General features: G+C 39.5%; 1 long non-coding RNA gene across 1 annotated transcript; it reads right to left on the reverse strand.

Moving 5' to 3' along the window:
- Positions 1-236: 236 nt before the first annotated feature.
- LOC114038971 lies at positions 237-21,802 on the reverse strand. Its single transcript, XR_003568610.1, has 3 exons — positions 21,601-21,802; positions 20,739-20,952; positions 237-503 (listed from the first exon to the last, which is right to left on the reverse strand). It is a non-coding gene; the product is annotated as an uncharacterized LOC114038971 (long non-coding RNA).
- Positions 21,803-22,561: the final 759 nt, after the last annotated feature.

Raw genomic sequence — 22,561 nt, forward strand, 5'->3', positions numbered from 1 at the left:
AGTTATGTTTAATGGGGCAGCTGGGTGGTGCAGTAGATAGAACACAGGCCCTGAAGTCAGGAGGACCTAAGTTCAAATCCGACCTCAGACACTGGACACTAGCCATGTGACCCTAGGCAAGTCACTTAACCCCAATTGCCTAAAAAACAAACAAACAAACAAAAAGTTTACACTACACTGTAGGCTATTAAGTATACAATAGTATTATGTCTGAAAAAAATAGATACCTTAATTAAAATATTTTATTGCTAAAAAGTGCTAACCATCATCTGAGCCTTCAGCTAATCATAATTATTTTGCTGGTGAAGGGTCTTGCCTTGATGTTGTGGCCACCGACTGATCAGGGTGGTGATTTTTGAGGGTTGGAGTGGCTGTGGCAATTTCTTAAAATAAGGCAACAATGAAATTTGCCCCATCAGTTGACTCTTCCTTTCACTTGAACACTTAGATGCCATTGTAAGGTTATTAATGGCCCTAATTTCAATGTTGTCAAATTGAGAGGCCTGAGGAGAAAGAGAAAGAGACAAGAATGACTGGTGGGTATATCAGTCAACACATACATTTATTGATTAAGGTCATCATTTATATGGGTGTGGTTTGTGGTACCCTATAACAATTATAAGAGTAACATCAAATATCACTGATCACAAATAATCATAACAGATATAATAATAATAAAAAAGTTTGAAATATCCCAAGAATTACCAAAATGTGACACAGAGACATGATGTGAGCACATGCTATTGAAAAAATGGCATCAATAGACTTACTCAATGCAGGTATGCCACAAAACCTCCGTATCTGCGAAGCACAATAAAGTAAGATTTGCTTGTATGTCTCTTCAATAAGCTCTCACCAATTCCTTGAGTTTTTCTTCAAGTTGCATCTTCACTCAGTGCATCAAGGAAGTGTAGGGAAACTGAAGAGGCTTTGTTTATATTATAGAGAAGAGCCCAGACTTGCTCAGCCTATCTGATTTGTTTCTCCTATCTGGTGTCATAGACAGAGGTGGAGGGGTGCCAATGAGCTAGGAAGATAAGAAGCTACTAGGTTGGAAGGTTGCAGGGACAGAAAATTCCAGAAAGGGGGGAAGGTGGGAGAGAGTGCATACCAGGCAGGGAGAAAGGGGGTACCTGGGACTGAAAGAGGCAAGAAAAAGATTAGGCTTATGAAACCAAAGGTTTTTCTGTACTAGTACAACCTAATTATTTCTTTTTAAAGCTTTCTAATTGGTGCTCCTCTCTCCAGGCTATTTTCCCTACTTTAACTGTCCATACATTTCTTTTCACCTTGGATCATTGCACTTTTCTACTCAAAAGCTTTCTGTAGCTACCTATTGATTTTGTAGGATTTGGGCTGAAAGAGACCTTATAGTTTATCTAATCACAGATTTTGAGAATTTCAAATTGGGGAAGAACCTCAAAGGGCATTTAATCCAACTCGTTTCTGATCAGGAACCTTCCCCACAGTCTCTTCATTTTACTGATGAGGAAATTGGGGACTTAACTTTAACCACTTGCCCAAGATCATGTAGGGTCTTCTAAGCTTAGATCCAAAACTATTCCCATTTACACCACACTGGTAAAGGTAAGGTAAAAAGGTAAAGGTAAGAAAAAAGAGGGAGAGAAGGTAAAGGTAAAGAGAAGTTAAAGCACTCCTTATCTTCAAATTCAAGATTCTTCAAAATCTAACCCCAGTCTACATATCCCACTACATGTGCCCATTTCCATGTCTTTACCTGTGCTGTCTCCATGTTTGGAATGGGGTCTACCCCAATTTCTACCTGTTGAAGTCTCTCTCTTCTTTCAATGTTCAATTTAGATGCTACCTTCATGTTCTCTCCATCCGTCACTGCAATCTTTACTTCCTCTAATTTCTCATGGAGCAATATATGGACCTTTCCTTAGCACTTATTATATTTTTTTCTATCATGATTACTTTGGCATTTGTATCTCCCTCCCATTAAATTGTAAACTACTTGAGAGCAGGTTACATGTTATAGGACCTAGCACAGGGCTTTATACATACTTTTAATGGATGACAGATATGCGATCTCACTGGTGAAGGCATAGATGATACTTGTTTGATACGTGTTCCTTGGATTGAATTGAACAAGGCTTGTATTTCTTTTTCCTCTGTAGACCATATAGAAAGTTTATGTCCTGAATCAGAGGAAACTGGAAAGCTTAATATAAGTATTCTTATTGTTTTTTTGAGAACTTTTGTTTTCTTCAGTATATTTTTTGATTAGCACCTAGTTTGGCGGTATTTTGCTTCTTAAAAAGAGTCTAACTGTTCTTTCTTCTGTTTGTTCTGTGTTGCCAATTTGCGGCCATTATGGGAATGCAGAATCTGGGTGACTTTTTTGACTTTCCGGATTATATAGAAGGGCATTTGTAAGTCACAGCTGTTGACCATATGATGAGTCTTTGTTTGGAGAAACCATATTTAGTTTCACTGTATAATGTGCACTCAACCAAACCCTGCCCACATGTTGTTATGGATTCTTATAAAAATGAGGGGGTTGTTTTCAAGCATAGGTGAGGACAAGGGAAAAGGAAAAAAAATCAGAGACTAAAATGAAGCCTTTTAAGGAAAGCCCAGCCTTCCTTTTGATACAAATCTCAGGGAGATTTTAATAAGTCCTTTAGATTTTATTAAATCTAAGGGATTTAATGAAATGGGAAGATAATATAAGAATTAAATAAGACTGAGCTGGCAGTTTGAACTCTTGAAGATTTCATGCACATTGACTTTCTCTTTGCCTAGTTCCCTCTAAACCACTATGACCAAGTTGGAGTTTTAAATGAAACTTGAAGAAGTTTAGTTTGGCTCTATTCTTCTTCCTGGAGGGGGATGAAGGCTTCCCAGGGCTCTATGTAAACACTGAATCCCAGACCTCCAGGAGGTTTTCAGATGCCACAACTTCTTAGACCATGAAGACAGAAGGCTTGTCACACTGGTGGCACAATGCTTTCAACTACATTCCTTAGATCTGAATCTACCATCATCATACCCATCTCCCTCCATAAGTTTGTGAAGCCCACCCTAAGGATAAGGAATTGATATCAAAGATGAAAAATTCTAAAGAAGTAAAATCATAGGGGTGATATTGTGAAGACTCTTAAGGAATGTCTCCCAGCAACCTGAATTTGAAGGAGCTTGTGAACATGGGAGGAGGTTAGCACGTCAGTGGAAAAACCTCTTAGGGGAGATACTGAGAAAGTTGGTACCCATCAATTGGGGAATGGCTGAACAAATTATGGTATATTAATGTGCAACAGACATCACTCAGTTGGACTCATTCTGACTTCTTTTATTTCTTCATCATGCCTCCAGCAAACTCACCTTGGGAAATCTCATCATCTTACAAGATCTCATTATCCTTATTAATCACACATCATCAATACCCCTTGCCCCTTTGACGTCAGAGCCATAAAGTCATCCATTTAAGGAGAGGAACGGGCTGATATCTCAGATAACTCCTAATTCCCTCCCCTCCCCTGCCAGTCACCTGAAGTTGTACTCATTTTTGCTTTTTTTAAACTTCTCTGCCATGCTGCTCCCCCCCCCCCATGTGGGATGCTTCACATCCCTTCCCACTACTTTTTAGCTTTCTTTTGTATGTTTTCTTCCTCCATTAGATTGTAAGCTCCTTCTGAGTAGGGTTTGTCTATCTTTTACACATTTGTATCCCCAGTACTTAGCACAGAGCCTGGTACATAGTAGGTGCTTAATAAATATTTATTCAACATTATTGATTATTATTGACACTGGGTTATCATTCTCTTCACTCCTAGCCATTGTTCTCTTCCTATAGGATCCTAAGGAATCTGTTTGAAGAGAATAATGCAGGCCATTATTCTTGGAATGAGGATCTTCAGGGATTTAACTAAAATACTATTTCCTTTAATAATACATTTTTGATTCATATATAAAAATGATGACAGTAGACTAGATACCCTTCCCATTATAAATCTATGAAGCTAAAAATACTTTTTCTCAAAGAAGTCTTCCAAATTGAGAATCTCTCTCCAAATCCTAGATCTTCTAGACAAAGTTCTTTGCAGAACACCCTGAAGAGGAATTTACTTTTAGAGACAAAATTAACCTCTCAGACCTGTCCCTGAAATTATCTTACAAGGTTTCTGAGATCTTATTATTAATAATGATGATAGTGATTATTCTTTCATTCGTGGAGGTTCCATACTCAGATGCCATCTTCAACCTTTTACTCTCTCTCACACCATATATATCCAATCATTTGGTAAGTCTTGCTTCTAACTTTACAATTTCTCTCCTTTCCATCCCTTTCTTCTACTCACATGGTCACTGTCTGAGTTAATTCTATTCAATAAACATTTATTAAGTGCTTACTATATTCCAGACACTGTGCTAAGCACTGGGGATACAAAAAGAGGCAAAAGACAGTCCTTGCCCTCATGGAGCTTACAATCTAATGGTAAAGTTTCTCATCACCATATGCCTCAACTATTTCAATAGCTGCCTAATTGGTTTTACAGCCTCAAACCTTTCCCTTCCTCTCTCTAATTCATCCTCTGCCCCGCTGCTGAAGTGATTTTTGTTATGTGCATATTTGACCAAGTTATTTCTCTACTCAAGATACTCCAATGACTCCACATTATATTTGTGATCAAATACAACTTTCTCTTTTTGTCATTTAAAGCCCTTCAGAGCCTGACTCCAACCTACATTTAAACTTTATTACTCATTATTTCTTTACATAAAGTCGATGATTCAGCTTAATTGACCTCCTTACTGCTCCTCACAAATGACACTCCATCTCTCATTTTTGAATTTTTTCATTGGTTGCTCCCCATAACTGAAATACACTTCTTCACCTCTGTATCTTAGAATTTCTAGTTTTCTTCAAAACTAGGCTAAACTATCATCACCTTTTGTTCAAGTTATATATATATATATATATATATATATACATACATACATATAAAAAACCTCCTATTGAAGAAGTATAGAGGTTTTGGGGTGCTCCTAGATGCACAGAGGCACCCCAAGATCGTGGTACTGAGCCCTGCCTGAAAGAATTCAACTCAAATCTTCTTCCAGTCAGAGAAAAAGTTTATTAGAGATAAAGCATACAGGCCAGACTCCCAAGGAACCCAAACATCAGTAACGCCCTTAGGGTCGAGTGGGCATGAGACAGTCTCAACCTTTTGAGCATGAGAAAAGCTCAGTGTCTAAATGGGGGTTAGAGTGGATCTTTTATACATTTAAAGTAACTTTGAGTGGCCAGAGGAAGGGGGGGATGGTTGAAAAAAGGGTCTAGGTGGGAATTCCGTTTGGAAGGTCTGAGAGATTGAACAGATGATGGGAATAGATAAAGAAGGGAACTGGAAGGAGGAAGTTTGCTTTCAAAGGGAGATAAAGAGAGTAGATAAGAAACCTAAAAGTTTAAGGGTTTTCTGGGACCTATAGACAGAGTTCTTTTTAGGGCTAGGGGCAGAGGTGCATCTGAACAAGATCAAAAGGCGAGGCTAAGGCTTTGGAAGGGAGATAAGGGGAATGTATAAGGAATCTAAAAGTTTAAGGGTTTTCAGCAAATGGTAGCCAAATTCCTTTTGGAGAAAAGGGGCAAAGGTCTCGGCTTCTGAAACTGAATGATGGGTGCATAACCCTGTCACTATGGCACCTTCTTCCCACATGTCTCTTTTCCCCAGAAAAGCTACTCAGCTTTAAGGAACTCTGTGAGTCCACATCCACTCAAAATAATAGCTCACAAACCGCTACTGATTTTTCCAATTTTTTTTCTAGTCAGCCAAAGGACACAATTAATTTGAAGCAAAAGCATTTAACAAAATGGCATGGTAAGAAAATTTATAATAGAATATTCCTCCCAGAAATCTAGGGCACACTCCTCCTCTCCCAATTCCTCCAGCTACTAGTGCCCTCTTACTCTAACTATTCAGTTCAATAAACATTTATTAAGCACCTTCTATGTATCTAGGTACTGTGCTCAGTGCTGGGGATACAAAAAGACACACAAAAAATAGTTCCTGCCCTCAAGGAGCTTACAATCTAATGAGGGGGACAGTATGTAAACAAATATATACAAAGCAATATATATACAAGATAGATAGGAAATAGTTAAGAGAAGGAAAGCATGGAATTGAGGGGTTAAAAAAGGCTTCTGGTAGGAAGGTGGGATTTTAGTTGGAACTTAAAGGAAGCCAAAGAGGTCAGTAGTCCAAGAAGAAGAGGGAGAGCATTCCAGGCATAGGGGACAGCCTCTTTATATTTCTTCTGCATATTCTCACATAGGTACTTGCCATGTCTTGTATTAAAACATGAGCTAATGGTTTCATTCTTTATACTTGTTATCTCTAATGTGTAGCATGCTACCTTGCATGGAATAATCATTTAATAAATGTTTCTTAAATTAAATTCTTATCCTGTGCTCTTCAGGTCCTACCATTTGGCCACCAGTGATCCCCAAAAGGTCTATTGGAAAATATTTTAAGATGAGCTCCTCACCTGAAGCAGGTGAATTCTCAATAGGGAGATTGTTAATCTGGGAAATCCTTAATTAAGAGATGCAAACATTTTAGTCCTTATTTTACAGATAAGATTGATGCTCAGAAAAGTGAAATATTTTATCTAAGTTCACACAGCTGGTAGGTATTAGAGCTGGGAGGTGAACCTAGTCTTCTGCCTCTAATTCCAAGGCTATTTCTCCTATGGCACCTCTCTATGGACGAATTAGGTTGCTCTGTAAGGTTGTGAGTTCCTTGTCCTTTAAGATGTTCAAGATGAACTTGTGTTAGTGATGTACATGTAATCATCAGGTGTCACTGTGGAGCAAAGTTAAGACAGGCCTTTGGCTTTTCTTTTTTTACTTCCCTTTCCAATGTGGAAAGGGGAGGAGCAGATTTTTCTCAGAAGCTCCTTTCACATCTGACTAGGTGACCCAGAGATATGGCCTCATTTTTTGTCCTTGCTTCTACCCTATCCCTGATTAGAGATGGGAGATTTTCCTGAGGCACCTGAAGTCAAAGACACCTGGTTCATTATGCAATGACTCATTCTTTAGTCTAGCAGTGAAGTGTTCCAAGTCTGTCTGTCTATCTGTCTTTCTTGCTTTCTCTGGAGCTTATAACAGTTGTTAATAAGAATCATAAACTAAAGTGGATAGAGCAGTGGATAGAGCACCGGCCCTGGAGTCAGGATGACCTGAGTTCAAATCCAGTCTCAGACCAAACACTTGTCACTTACTAGCTGTGTGACCCTGGGCAAGTCACTTAACCCAGATTGCCTAAAAAACAAAAAAATAAAGAATCATAAACTAAGACTTTCACCTATATCTAGTACTAGGAAAATACAACCTAATATTTTGGATATAGATTTAAATCTCTGACCTGGCTAAATATTATGTATTTCTAGCTAGCTACTGACATCATCCATTTGCCCTTCTCTGGCACAAAAGAAATGTACAGAAATGTAACACAAAACAGTTATGATTAATAAGAAGCATTTTTAAAAAATGAAACAAAAGCAGAAAACAAATTAAATAGCAAAAAAGTCATATAAACACCTTTATATTTCTCTGAGGATAGCCTTGGAGAGAGTTATATTTCTATAGTCATGTTTTTCTCATTAGGAAAGATGAGTTTTTTCTTCTTTCTATAGGTAATTTTCTGATCTGTATTTCTTTTTTCCTCTATTTTTTTTTAAGGAAAAGCAAGATGAACTACATCATGGGATTCTGCAACAAGATCCAAATGCTATAAAGGGTAATAGGTATATAAGAATTACAACCTGACTAGAGGTACTATGAGATCACCTGCTCATCTCTTGAAGAGCAAAAAGATAAATGTGAATGAAATCAATAAATTCATAAATGTCATGGATGATGATAATAATGGGGTATGGGCCCACACTGAGACCTTTGCCCCTTATTCTAAAAAGAATTTGGGTCCCATTTGTCTACAGGCCCCAGAAAACCTTTGAATGCTATTTAAACCTTTACCTGGTCAAGGAAGTCTAGTAGTCCCCTGAAGTTATTCTTATTTTTATTCCAAATCACTGGTTCTTCCTTATGGCCAACCCCTATCTCCCAGTTCTTTGATACCCTAATTAAGCCTAATCTTCTATTGTCTATTAAAGGCCTAATAGTCCTGGGTTCCCAACCTTGATCTTATCCAGACCCCTTTCATCTTCCTTATCTTCTAGGCCCTATCTTCCAGTTCTTTGTTACCCTAATAAAGATTAGCCCTCCATTGGGATGGCCCCATTCACCCTCCCAGACACTTCCATCAGGATTCTCCCAGAATCCTTCCCCTCCCCCCCCATCACCTCAGCTTCAAGATCTTCCTCCCAGCCCCTCCTCCAGTCACCCCAAACTACTTGGCTGCATATAAGATCCATCCTGGCCACCACTTAGGTGCTGAGACTTCCTCATACCTGCTCATCCTTCCGAGCGAGAGTCACAGATGGTCAGATTCCTTAAGAGTCTGTCCTCTCTGACTTATCTTTAATAAACTTTGTCTTTGGCTGAAAGAAGACTTGGGTCGAATTCTTTTGGGCAGGACCCAGGTGTTGTGATTTCCCAGTACCCCTAGCATCTACACCTCAATAGATAAGAAGATTGGTTAACCAAAACCTGAAATTCTAGGATAATGAAACTTGAATAGAGCAAAAAATACTATTCATATTTATATAGCACTTTAAAGTTCATAAAGCACTTTTCATACAATTACTCTATGAGGTGGACAATCAATCAACAAACATTTAAAATTATCTATGATGTGCCAGGTACTTAGTGTTAGCATTGCAGATATAAAGAAGCCAGCCCTCAAGGAGTTTGCATGCTATAGTGAGAGACAACTTGCAGAGATTGGTCAGGTCAGGAGATGTCTATCAATTAAGTCCCCCAACCCACTCAATGAAATTACGGTATGCAAAATACAGGTATCAGAGACCAGGAGATGTAAAAGTTCATTCATTTTAGACATTGAAGTGGCCCATTTGTACAGTGGAAAGGATGTACCCCTTCTGAATTTTGATTGGCCAATGTAAAGGAAGCATAAGGAAGTATTTACACTTCTTTCCTCTTTAGGAGGTATGAAGAAGTTCCTCAAACAGTCCACTGGAATTGTAGTCAGGACATAAGGTTGATGGCTTTAAAAAGCAAGAGCAAGCTCCGAGGAGTTATTCATCTCTGGTAGCTGAGAGGAGAGATGACTCTAGAAAGACAATCACCTCCATTAAATTGTGAGCTTCTTGAAAGCTGGAACTGGTGGGTTTTTTTTTTCTTCTTTGTATCCTCAGTGTATAGCACACTATATTTAGCATAAAGTAAGTTTTTAATAAATGTTTGCTAATTTGACTTTCCCTTGCACCTCTTCCATTGAGCAGCATGGTTAGGAGGGAATTTCTCTCTCTTCCCTCCAGAAACAAAAAAAATCAAAACCCCAAATGAAAAAACAACAACCTAATGACATCTTGTGACAGAGTGACTTGTCTAATGAAGAGCAGACTCAGAAAGTCTAACTACAGAGCTGAATTGAGGTGTGAAGAAGGGTAGCATGAGCGAGGTTCCTTATTAACCAGGGACGGGGCAGAGGTCTTAGGTCAGTACAAAAGCACAGAGTCATGCTGCAGGCTGGATCTCAAATGAGTCAGAGGCTGAAACGGTAGAGACCTCAGGTGAGCATCTGGAGTGATATGCACAAGAATGTTGCTTTCAGAATGTAACATGAGGGATTCCCCATGAAGAGTAAGAGAATAGACTCAAGGTTAACTTGGAGGAATGTTTATTGGGATTTTTCACAGAAGTCTTCATGCTTCTGCAAGTTCGTGCTACCCTGGGCTTTTCACACTGGAAATGACTCACGCTCAAGTCAAGATATCACCTGTGATGTAACATGTGAAAATGAAGGACAAACAACAACATGGGAATATACTCTGCCCCTGTGGTTCCTGCCTCTCATTGTCTGGTTCTTTGCAGATCCTCCATCCTAAGGAAAACACCGGGATCAGCCATGTTTTCATTCCTCTCCTGGATCCAGACTTTCTCTGCCATGTCATCCCCTTTACCCTTGTACTTTTACATATTGTACTCCCCTGTTAGAATTTAAGCTTCTTGAGGGCAGGGGCTGCCTCTCTCTTCTGCTTGTATTTATATTCCTAGTGGTTATCATAGTACCTGGCACGTAGTAAGTGCTTTGTGAATGCTTGTTGACTTGACCTCATGTTAGGCCTTGCCATTTTGTCTTTGCTTTGAGTTCATTGTGTCCCTCGGTGGAGTCTGTAGGGCCTTGTGAACTATAGTTCTAGGAGCAAAGGCCCAAGGAATACCAGATCTCATTACCCTGGGAGACCCAACTTGTGAATGTGAGTTGCGGAAATTGACCCGAGAGGGGCATGTGTTATTGTTCAATTATTTCAGTCATATCTTCATAACCCCATTTGGGGTTTTCTTGGCAAAGATAACGAAGTGATTTGCCATTTCCTTCTCTAGCTCATTTTACAGATGAGAAACTGAAGCAAACAGGGTTAAGTGACTTGCCCATAGTCATACAGCTAGTAAGTGTCTGAGGCCAGATTTGAACTCTGGAAGACGAGTCTTCCTGACTCCAGGCCTGGTGCTCTATCCACTGCAAGAGGAACATGACACAAGCAAATGCTAGGGAGATCAGAAGAGATTTCATGTAGGAAGCTGCACCAAAGCTGTGCTTTTGGGGAAACTAGAGATTATAAGAGGCAGAGGAGCAGAGGGAGCATGGGAGACAGTTTATGAAAAGGGACTTGGTGGTAGAGGGAACGTCACAAGTGAGGAGCAGCAAGCAGGACAGTGTGGCAAAACATGAAGAGGAGTTACCTTTAATAAGAATGGAAAGGTAGACTGGGGCTAGTGTGTGAAGTGCACGCAGTAATCATGAGGTGAGTGTTTTGTAAGCCCTAAATCCCTTCTGAAATAGGAATTCTACTAAAAAAAAGAAGCCAGACTGAGTTACTATAATGACAAATCTTGGTGCTAGAGAACAGATAATGAAACATCCCTTCCTCTTTTCTTGTCATGGAGGTGGGGGGACTATCAGATGAGGTCATTGATGTTAGTTGTTTTCTTAACTGTTTTTCTGTGTTACAAGGGAAGATTCATCGCAGTTGGGAATGGAGTGAGGCAAGGGTTAATATTGGGAAGGTCTCATATAAAATCAAAAGTCATTTAGTAAAACTTATTTTAAAAAAAAGTTTCAGGTGGTTGTCATCCCATTGGTGTGGTTCATCCATTTATCCAACACACAGCTACTGAACACCTACTGTGTGCAAAATTCCATGATGTTGTAGGGGATTCAAAAATGAATAAAATGTGATGCCTGCCCTTAATAAACTTATAGTCTAGCAGGTAGCATGGTCAATAGAATGTCTGACTTCAAATCTGGCCTCTCGCTTACTAGCTGTGTGACCCTGGGCAAGTCACTTAACCACTGTTTGTCTTAGCCACTTTATCAATCAGATGAGTATAAGAATAGCACCTACCTCTGAGGATTGTTGTGAGGATCAAAGGAAATAATAACTATAAAGTGTTTAGCATAGTGCCTGGCACATAGTAAGTGCTATATAAATGCTACCTATTATTATCATTACATTATGAAAGTAATTGGAGTGCAAAAATAGAATATGACAATTGGACAAGAAGTATGACAAGGTGCACTGAGAAGGAGAGAGAGATCATTTCAAACTGGGGAGATGAGGAAAGGCTTTGTAAAGATAGCATTTAAACTGAATTGTGAAGGATGTATGAGATTTCAATTATCTGGGAGAAGACAGAATTCCAGTCATAGAGATAGAAGCTGGAAAGCATAGGCAGTATATGGGGTATGATGACTAGTATAGTTTATCTTCCTACAATACATGAAAAGGAGTAAAGGAAGATAAAGCTGGAAAGGAATATTGGAGGCAGGACTGTCAAAATAAAAAAAGCATTTATTAAGCAATTACTGTATGCCAGGCATTGTGCTAAGTTCTGGGGATACAAATAGTAGCAAAAAAATAGTCACTAACCTTAAAAAACTTACATACTAATGGGAAAGAGAGCATATACAAAGGAGCTGAAAAGGGAGCAGGTCAGAGGGAAAAGCTACCCTAGAAGGGTCATGGAGGCAGGGCCTGGAGAATGAAGTATGGTTGATCTGGGCCCTTCCACAAAATGGAGATTCCAGCAGGGAGAAGGAAGAAGGCCACGGGGACTGATGGGGAAGGCAACTGGTGTGGTGGCCAAGTCCAAGAGTAAAACATGGCAAGTCCAGGCCTTTCCTCAAATGGCACCATGTGATTAAAAAAAAAATAAAGATGCAAAAAAATAATATAAGTAAAGGTCATATCTAATTGATTCATTTGAGATCGCTTAAAGGGGAAGCAGAATAGAATTATGAAAAGCCTCAGTTAACAGTCTTAGAAAACTTCGTTATTTTTTAGCAACATTGTGCCATGACCTACTTTATAAGACTTAGCTCTTCTGAGCAATGGACGATTTAAGACAATTCTAAAAGACACATGATGGAAAATGCTAGCCACATCCAGAGAAAGAACTATGGAGTCTGAATGCAGATCGAAGCATACTATTTTCTCTTTCTTTTGTTGTTTTTTTGTTTTTTCTTTCTTTCCCTTTTGTTCTGATTCTTCTTTCACAACATGACTAATGTAGAAATATGTTTACTATTGTACCGGCCGTGCCGACCTTCTGCCAGCCGCACGCCGTACCCTCTCCTCCTATAAGGAGCAGGCTACCAGAGTCATACTCATTTCCGAGTCTTCGGTCCTCAGCCGGATAAACACACAGAGACGAGCCATCGGGAGGTGCCAACACCAGAGCTTTATTCAGAGGCCATCACAGCAAGCCATCATAGCAAGCCCAAGCGGCAAGGCCAGAGCAACAGAGCAGGAGCCAGGAGAGAGAGCGCGTGATCTGACCACTCTCGTTCCTAAATACCTACTTAGCCCCTCCTCCCCAGCCCGCTACTAGCCAATGATTGTAGGGTCAGATACCGGAAGGGGCTGTCTGAGTTTAGCACACCAAGGGGGAGGGAGTGACGTAGGAGGCTAAGACCGGATACAGGGAGGAGGCATCTGGGATTAGTGTATAGACAGAGTATGTGACCTAGGAAGTCAGACTCAGATACTGGGAGGAGGGGTCTGGGGTCAATGCTACGCAAAGGGACCCAGGAAGTCAGGAAGGTCACAAGAAGCATCTGGGGATGACGTTGCATATAGGGAGGGGACTAAGCAAAGGGAACTCAGTTCTCTGCAGTCCCACTCCCACGTGGCACCGCCCCTTGCCTCAGGAGCACAAGCTCCACTACTTCCTTGTACCCAGCTTATCTCACATAGCACTGCCCACTGCCTCAGGACTTCTCCGTACCCAGCCCATCCCAGTTCACCACGACTCCGCCTACCACAGCCCCTGCCTCGACTTCCAAAATACCCAGATTCTACCCTACTCTTGCCACAGTGCCCAACTGGCAACTGCCAACATCAGACAGTCCCTCACAACTATGATCACACATGTATAGCCTATAGCAGATTGCATGCCGTCTTGGGGAGAAGAGAGTGGAGGGAAGAGGTGAAAATTTAGAACTCAAAATCTTATGAAAGCGAATGTTGAAAACTAAAAATAAATACAATTTTAAAAAAAGAAAAGAAAGCTTTATTACTTTTTACTAACTCATTGACTAAAACATTGGCAAATAGGACTTGGTTTTAATTAAATTCTATAGAAAAACAGGGTTTCATCCAAAGACTCCTGGATTTGAAATCAGAGAACCTGGGTACTGATTCTGCTATTTACTACCTGTGTGAATTTGGGCAAATCACTCCATTATTCCGTATTCCTTCATCTGTGAAATGAAGGAGTTAGATTTTTAAAATCCCTTCCAGGTCTAAATCTATGATCCTGTAAAGAAGCATATTATTAAATGTCTACTATATGACAGACCCTTCAGGCCCTGACCTGAAAGAACTTACACTCTATTGGTGGGAAATGTGTACACAGATAAATAAATACAGAATAATGTTATGGGGTTAGGAGAGCACTAATAACTTGGGGGGTGGGGCTGGAGGGTTGGATCAGGAAAGCTCTTGTAGAAGGTTTTACATAAGTTGAGTTTTGTAGGGACTTTATTGACTAAATATGCATAATTTGTAATGAGATGGATGATCTCATATAAATAATAGTTGTTAATTGTAGTTGTTAATAATAGTTGTTCTATTAATGTTTTCATGGTGCTCAAGAACCCATGAAAATAATTTGTATGTTCCCTCTAAAAATATTCATTCATTCATTTATTCATTCAATAAACATTTATTAGGCACCTACTATGTGCTAGGCATTATTCTAAACACTATGGATACAAAAAGAGGCATCAAACAGTCCCTTCTCTCAAGAAGAAATATTGTATGTTCTCTTTTCAAGGAGTGGTTCACTAAACAGACAGGAAACTACAGTTTAGCCTTGAGGCTGTGCGGTTTGTCACTAATTGAGAATTAATGACATTTTTAATCCACACAAAACTGACAATTAAAAATCAGCTCATCTTGAATCTCAATTATATGTGAGTTGTTCAAACATAAATGAACTTAGATAGATACATATAGTGTTACAGTAGTTTAAGAAAAAAGTCCTAGTATAAGAGTCAAGAGGATTGATTTCTAGCTCTGGTTCTGTCCCCATTCATGTGATCTTGGCTAAGTCATTTTATTTTATTGGGTTTCATTTTCTTCATCTGTGAAATGAAGGGAAATTTGCCTAAATGTTCTCTATGGTCCCTTCTAGCCATGACTTTCCCCAATTCTAGCATCTTATGGTCAGACATTCTATGATTCTAAGATACCTAATATTTTATTTTCTAGGTTCACAAGTTCTATATTTTAAGACCGTTCAAGTTTTAACATTCCATGATCTTTCATCGATAAAATACTCCAATTATACTTTTCCTACCTAACTCTTGGGGCTCTTTAGAGAATCAACCGAGATAATGGGTGTGAATATGCTTTGTAATGTGCACATATTGAAATCAATCAACAACATTTATTAAGCATTTACTTTGTACCAGACACTAAGTACTAAGTGCTGGGGACACAAAAGGCAAAAACAATATCTGTCCTCAAGGAGCCTCTAGATTATTGAGAGAGGCCCCAGCAGAAAAATTAAAATGCAGGGTAATTTGTAAGAGAGGCACTAACACCTAGGGTCAGGAAGAATTAGGAAAAAAAAGTTATTTCAAGCAAATTGGGAATTGTAAGAGGTAGAAGTAAGGAGGGAGAGAATGAATTAAAAAGCATTTATTAAAAACTTGCTGTGTACTAAGCTCTGGGGTTGTGAATACAAAAGCAAGATTATCCTTTCTCTCAAGGAACTCCTGTTCTAATAAGGGGAGATTTCATATAAAGGAGATTTCAGCTGCAAGTCAGATGGAAAGGCCCCACAGTCTTTAGGATACAGCACAAAAGTAGCTGGTAATGCATCTTCCTTACTGTCATTTTCACTGATAAAACCATAGCCAATTCTGATGTTGAAACATTTGACAGGGCAAAGGATTCTGGTGATGAGAACTTTCTTTCCTGGGGCCTTCAGTAGCTGTGAGGGTTGAAGAGGCAGGGGAAAGAGCACCTGCAGAAGCAGTTATCAGGTCTCATTTCCTCAAGGGCTGCTTGCCTGGATGATAGCTGCATTCCAGGATTGGGGGAGAGAGCACGCAAAGGCAGAGACACCGGAGATAGAGTGCTGTGTAGGAGGAATAGCAAGACAGCCAGTTTGACTGGACAGCAAAGTTAGTGCAGGGGGAAAAATGAGCACAAATAGACACACATGTATAACTGTACACACACATATACGTACATGTGTGTATAATGCATATTATGTGCAGACTTGTATACATATATGATGTAAATATATATTTATTTCAGGATATAAGTTATAAGCTATAGATATCTGTAAGTATGTATGTGTGTGTATGTGTGTATATGTGTGCGAACTGAGTTCACATTCCTAGAGCTTAGTATACGCTAGGTGTTTAATAAATGCCATTTGAAAGCTCTGGGAATAAAAATAGCAAAGTAAGACTGAGGGGAGTGAGGAGAGAAGGTTTGTGCTTTATTACTATGGTAAGTGCTTAAGAATTGTTTGTCAAATGAATGAATGAATGAATGAACAAGTAACTATGCATGAAGAAAGCAGCATTCCATTATAAAGGAGAACTAGAAAAATATTGTGGAGTGGATAGGAAGCAAATGAGTCCAGGCCCTTCCCATGGGCCCAAACAAACAGATCTGTTAATGAGAGGGTTTGTGCCAACAGCCCAGAGTTTCACTGTTACCCGGAGAAGGCCCAACTCTAAGGGAAATACGTGGAAAGAACATCAGATACAAAACCCTGAGAAGTCTGAGGTTTGACGCAAGGCGGAATTGTCAAGGAATGACAGAGGTGGATATCACATTTAAAAATCAAAGGGCAGGCAGGCAGATCAGGGCTCAATTACATCTGGGCTGATTGTGGTTTAGTAATCTTGAATTGGTCCAATGACTGAGCTCTGGTCACGGCTGACTTGACCATAGCTCAGAGTATTTGATAGGGTTTGCATATCTCTCTCTTTCTCTTGAATCATGACAAAAGGAAAGTATTTATTACGAGGCAGACTGAGCCCCCAGGCTAGAACCAGTCATCTTTGATTTGCCTGTTAACTAAAGTTGTTGAATTAAATTCAGTTTTGTTTTTATCTATTTGCATGGAAGGTTTCCAGATAAAACAACAGTTTTACTGACCTGGGCACTTTGTATTATGTTAATTAGGTTTGAAAACGCATATATTGTTTTCATAAGGCTATTGCATTTTCTGTAATTAAATTAAGTAAAAAATAAGGATGCATGGCAATCATATTTATTATTAATACCAGACTCTAAGGGTTTGCAAAAAGTTACACTGAAGGTAAGAGCCTTGAAGACAGACTGAACTTCAGAACAATGCAGCCAATTCCACACTTCCAGTTAAGGGACAAGCTGCAGAGAAGTGCCATTACTGACCATGTTTTAGGAAGAATATATAAAGTGTAAAATGGAATCATTGAAACAAGCAGGCTTGTCTTCTCTTAGTCTGAGCAATTTTTTTTTAAGGCAATTTAAGTGATTTGCCCAGAGTCACACAGTTAGTGGCAAGTGTTTGGTCTGAGGCTGGATTTGAACTCAGGTCCTTCTGACTTCAGGGCCAGTGCTCTATCCACTGTGCCACCTAGCTGCCCCTGAGCAATTTTTAATAATATTTTAATAGATGAATTCATTACTTGTGTATGAGAGAGGCATGATACTAGTCAGATTTATCTGTTTTGTATTTACTTCTCAGCCTACGTGCTATTTCCTATCAATAGAATGTAAGCTCCTTGAGGGCAAGGGCTATTTGATTTTTGTCTTTGTATATACCTTGTGCTTAGTATGGTACCTAATAAATGCATATCATAATCTTTAAATCTGGAAGGAGTTTTAGAGACCATCCAGCCCAATCATCTCATTTTAGAGATGAGGAAACTTCTGTATTTCTTTGGGGAGGCAGTACATAGAGCCCTCCCAGTCACCCAGATTTACAGCCTCAGTGTCATCTTCATCTCTCTCCTTTTCCATATACCTTATCAGTGGACAAATCTTGGCATTTCTACTTCCACAACATCTCTGACATGTCACTTTTCTACTCACACTACCACCATTCTAGGTCCTGAACTAACCTCTTCCCTAACCTATTACAAGAGTTTGCTAATTGGCATCCCTGCCTCAGAACTCTCCCTACTCCAATCTATCATGCACATAGCCACTGAAATGATTTTCCTACAGTGCACGACTAACCTCTTATTCAATAAACCCCCTCACTGTTAGCCACCAACAATTAACTAACTCCCCAGTGCCATTTAATTAATTAACATCAATCAGGGAAGTTAGGTGGCACAGTGAATATAGGTTGGCTGTGGAATCAGGACGATATGAGTTCAAATCTGTCCGCAGACACTGACTAGTTGTGTGACCTTGGGCAAGTCACAACCCTCTTTGCCTCAGTTTCCTCATCTGTAAAATGAGCTGGAGAAGAAAATGACAAACTACTCCAGTATCTTTGCAAATAAAACCCCAAATGGTATCACAAAGAGTCAGACATGACTGAAAATAATTCAACAACAAAGATTTTTCCCAAAGGGATATTTGCTGCTCTCCACCCCAACCGCACCCCCACATTTAATAAACTCAACGGCTCCCTATTTCCTCCAGGATCATACATAAACTCCTTTGTTAGGCATCTAAATCCCTTCATGGGATGGCTTCAACCTACCTTTCTGGCTTTACCTGCACATTTCTCTCCTCCATGCACACTGCAGTTCAGACAAACTGGCTCCCTTGCTTTTCCTCATACACATCACTTCATCTTCTAACCTTTTTGTTGACTGTCTCTCATGATCAGAATGCAATCCTTTGTCACCTCCATCTATCAGAAACTTTGGCTTCCTTCAAGGCTCAGAGGTTCAAGTGCCATCTTGTAAATGAAGACTTTTCTTGATGTCCTTAGCTGCTCATGTCTTCTCCTTAAAGTCATAATGTATCTATTTGGTATCTATATTTTTTACATCTTTATGTCTATGTAGGGCAGTTGGGTGGCACAGGTGGATAGAGTGCTGGCCCTGGAGTCAGGAGGATCTGAGTTCAAATCCAGCCTCAGATACTTAGTAGCTATGTGACCCTGGGCAAGTCACTTAACCCTATTTTCCTCAGTTTCTTCATCTGTAAAATGAGCTGGAGAAGGAAATGGCAAACCACCCCAGTATCTTTGCCAGGAAAATCCCAAATGAGTCATGAAGAGTCAAATGTGACTGAAATGACTGAACAAAAACAAATATTTATATGCACATGCTTTCTTTCCCAACTATAATATAAGCTCTTTGAGAGCAGGGCTTGCTTTTGCTTCTGTATTTGTACCCTCAGCACCTAACACAAGGGCATGTTGCAGTTGCCTAATATGTATTTGTTGATGGAAAATTGGAATGGAAACCACATAACTTGACAAAACATATACAGTCAGTATGAGGCAGGATTTGAACCCAAGTTCTTTGATTTGAAAACTAGTGCTATTTCTGCTATACTACTGTCCTTTCCTCTCATTCCTCTCCAGACCGCACCCCGGATTTCCTCTTCCATGCCGTACCTCTCCATCTTGAAGCCCCACTCCAATCCTAGCATTCATATTGGAAGTACCTTCCACCCCTGCAATTTCTCCCTCTGATTAGATGGCTCCTTCCAAAACCTCTATTTAAAGAGAGTGCCCAAACCACTCATGTCTCATTTCTCTCAAAGCTGCACTTCAAACTACCTCTGCCATGCCCCCAAAATGGGTACTTTTATTTCTCCCACACACATCTTTTCAGCTTCCTTTTATGCATTATCTTCCTCCATTAGAAAGTAAGCTGTTTGAGGGCAGGGACTGACTTTCTTTCTACTTGTATTTGTACACCCAGGACCTGGCACAGTGCCTCACATATAATATGAAATTAATAAATTGCTGTTGACTGACTGACTTTCCCAATTTTTACTGAATTGAATTGAAAAACCAAGCCTAGGTTAATTGAATTGAAAAACCAAGTAGGAATAGGTAGATGGGAGGTTGGGGAGATATTTTTAAATATGACTCTTTGTCAATAGACATATGACAGAAAAGCCAACTCCTTAAGACATGTAGGTATTTATTTTGTGATAATTCTAGTCCTATGTATTATAATGCAGGATGGTTATGCAGTAGAAGGAATCAGAAAAAATTGGGTGTCAATCTGGCCTCTACCTCTTCCTATTTCTGTGACCATTACAAGGTATTTCATTTCTCTGGGCCTCAGTTTATTCACTTGCAAAATGAGAACTATCTAATGTATATATCAGCTCTAAATCTTGCTTTTATAAAAAGCAGTTTAGCTTCACTCTCCAAGAGAAACTAAGTTAAAACATGCAAGCAAAAACTCTCTTAAAATCAAAATGCTACACAAGTCAGAATTTGTAAAAGTCTTCTAAGCAATTCTATTTGCTCTGTTTTAATTTTGCAATGGTCCAACATTTTATTTTAACTGCTTTTCTATCTTCTTAAGATATTTGGAAGTTTTATTGTCTCCCACTTCGAAAGCATAGTAACAAATTCCTGTTGCTTGCTAAGCTACACTATGACTTTATTCTTCTATTCTGAAAAACCTTGATTTGTTTGAGCCTATAAAACATATGTAAAGGGAGTCTTAATGGGTTTGTTTTCATAACTTCATATTTTTTGTATTTGCTCTTGTATAATTGTTTTTAACTGAAAGCATTACAGAAATGGGGGTGGAATATTTAGAACCAAAGTTATACTTAATTGAAATCTACTATATGTTTGAATTATATATAAATAAAAAGAAACTGTGTATGTCTCCCAGCTTTCAAAGAATATTCCTGAGAAAGTAGAGTATCTCTTCTCAAATTCCATTGGCTTGAGCGCCCATTCCAGGTATGTTTTACCCACTGTTAGCCAATAACTAACTTCCTAGTTCAATTTGACATCAGTTAGATTTTTCAAAGAGATATATATTTTGAAACTATACCAAAAAGAGAAATATAATCCTCTCCCCCTTCCCCTAACACTTAGGACATATACTCTTCCTTATGCCACCTTGTTCTCTGGAGAGATTTGACTCAGACTTAACACATTTTCTACATACCACTAATTTTATATCCACATCCAAACGCTGTGTTGATGCCGGATGAGTCCTCATCTTAATTGCTGTTGGGCCGGGTTCCAAAGGTCACTTTTTTCTCCCCTACATCTCAAAGCTGAACTGACTGACTCAAAACGCAGCATGGATTTTGCTCCCAGACCTTTTAAGCGGCTCACTCTTTGACTTCTTGAAACTCACAATTTCTGAACTCTATTTCCTGCATACAAAATGAAAGAACAAACACTGAGGTAAGGAAGTGAAGTTTATATTCATAGGATACAAGTCAGCTTCAGTGGGGAGGGCCTGACACTTCTCCACTGTATAGCCTTGTCTCTCTCCTCTCACTGGATACCATTAGATATGAAGAAGTTCCCTGAAGAGAAGGAATAAGACTCTGGCTGACCAGTGTCTTTTGAATGTACCCTCAGTTTTGGCTATATAACCATAGCCAATCAGAAGCACTCCTACTTATCATGTGTTTAAAAGACTGGAACCCATTACAGAATGTCGGCACATACTCCAAATCACAAGACATTTCCATTAATGAATGAATGAATGAATGAACGAGCAGCATTCCCCCTAGGGAGAAAAATTAAGTTCATACTAAGATACAAAGTTTTCATGGGCTGTCTATTCAGTCCAATTGTGAATGAATTCCTTTGAGAGGACCCTACTATAGTCCTTTCAGCCAAATCATATCCTCTAGGTCAGGGAAAGAAAGTTCGTGGATTATTGGAACTAAAAGGACCTTAGAGACCATTGAGTCTGATTTTAAGAAAGAGGGGGAGGGGATCTTTATCCTCTCCCTCCACTCCATGAGAATAATAATAATGACATGAACAAGGCAGTAAGTAAATGGACTTACCCTGATGAGTCAGAGACTGAATCTCAAGTCCCTGGCTGGCTTTTCTGCTTTGTATTTCTTTCCTTGAGTATAGATGACTGAACATCAGTCTTGAGATAGGTACTTCTGGCCTTGGAAGCTACCTTGTGAATTCAAGAGGTCAGGAGGGGGCAGCTAGATGGCAAAGTGAATAGAGCACCGGCTCTGAAGTCAGGAGGACCTGAGCTCAAATCCGGCCTGCAACCAAACACTTGACACTTACTAGCTGTGTGGCCCTGGGCAAGTCACTTAACCTTAATTGCCTAAAAAGAAAAAAAAAAAAAAGAAGTCAGGACGTCCTATCATTGGGAGGTGCTTTCTGTAGTTGTATTCTTTCCAGAGGAGAGCTTGACTATTTCTAGGAAGAAGAGCCATGCTTTCATGGATGAACAGAGGATACAGACCTAGAGTGAGTTATTTGGATTGTCCACATCAGAAGTGAAAAGTGTGGGAAAAAATGCTGACATAATCCCAGGAAGTGTTTCATGTTTTAAGTATCAACCTCTTGGGAGTTCTGGGTTATTCTGTAATGTTTCAAATATTTGTCAGTGTATGTTTATGGGTCTTTTGAATTTCAAGCATTTCTTGTGGTAGAATAAACAAATAGTTGCCCCATTCCTGTTTTGTTTTGTATGCTGTTATTGTTCGTCCTTCATTCTTTTTTTCTTTTTAAGGCAATTGGGGTTAAGTGACTTGCCCGGGGTCACAAAGCTAGTAAGTGTCAAGTGTTTGATCTGAGGCCGGATTCGAACTCAGGTCCTCCTGACTTCAGGGCCACCTAGCTGCCCTCATGCTTCAATCTTGAAGAGGGCCAATGACATCAGGAGGGTGATGTCTCGACTTGTAAGTGAATTGAATTTAAGCGAGGCAGGGCTGTGCAAAGTCATGAGCCTCACTCTCTCCTCCAGAATCATTTGGAGTCCAGTGGCAAGGCAAAGGTCAA

Source organism: Vombatus ursinus, unplaced genomic scaffold (genome assembly GCF_900497805.2).
Source record: "Vombatus ursinus unplaced genomic scaffold, bare-nosed wombat genome assembly UNPS02011572.1, whole genome shotgun sequence".
Taxonomy (NCBI): Eukaryota; Metazoa; Chordata; class Mammalia; order Diprotodontia; family Vombatidae; genus Vombatus; species Vombatus ursinus.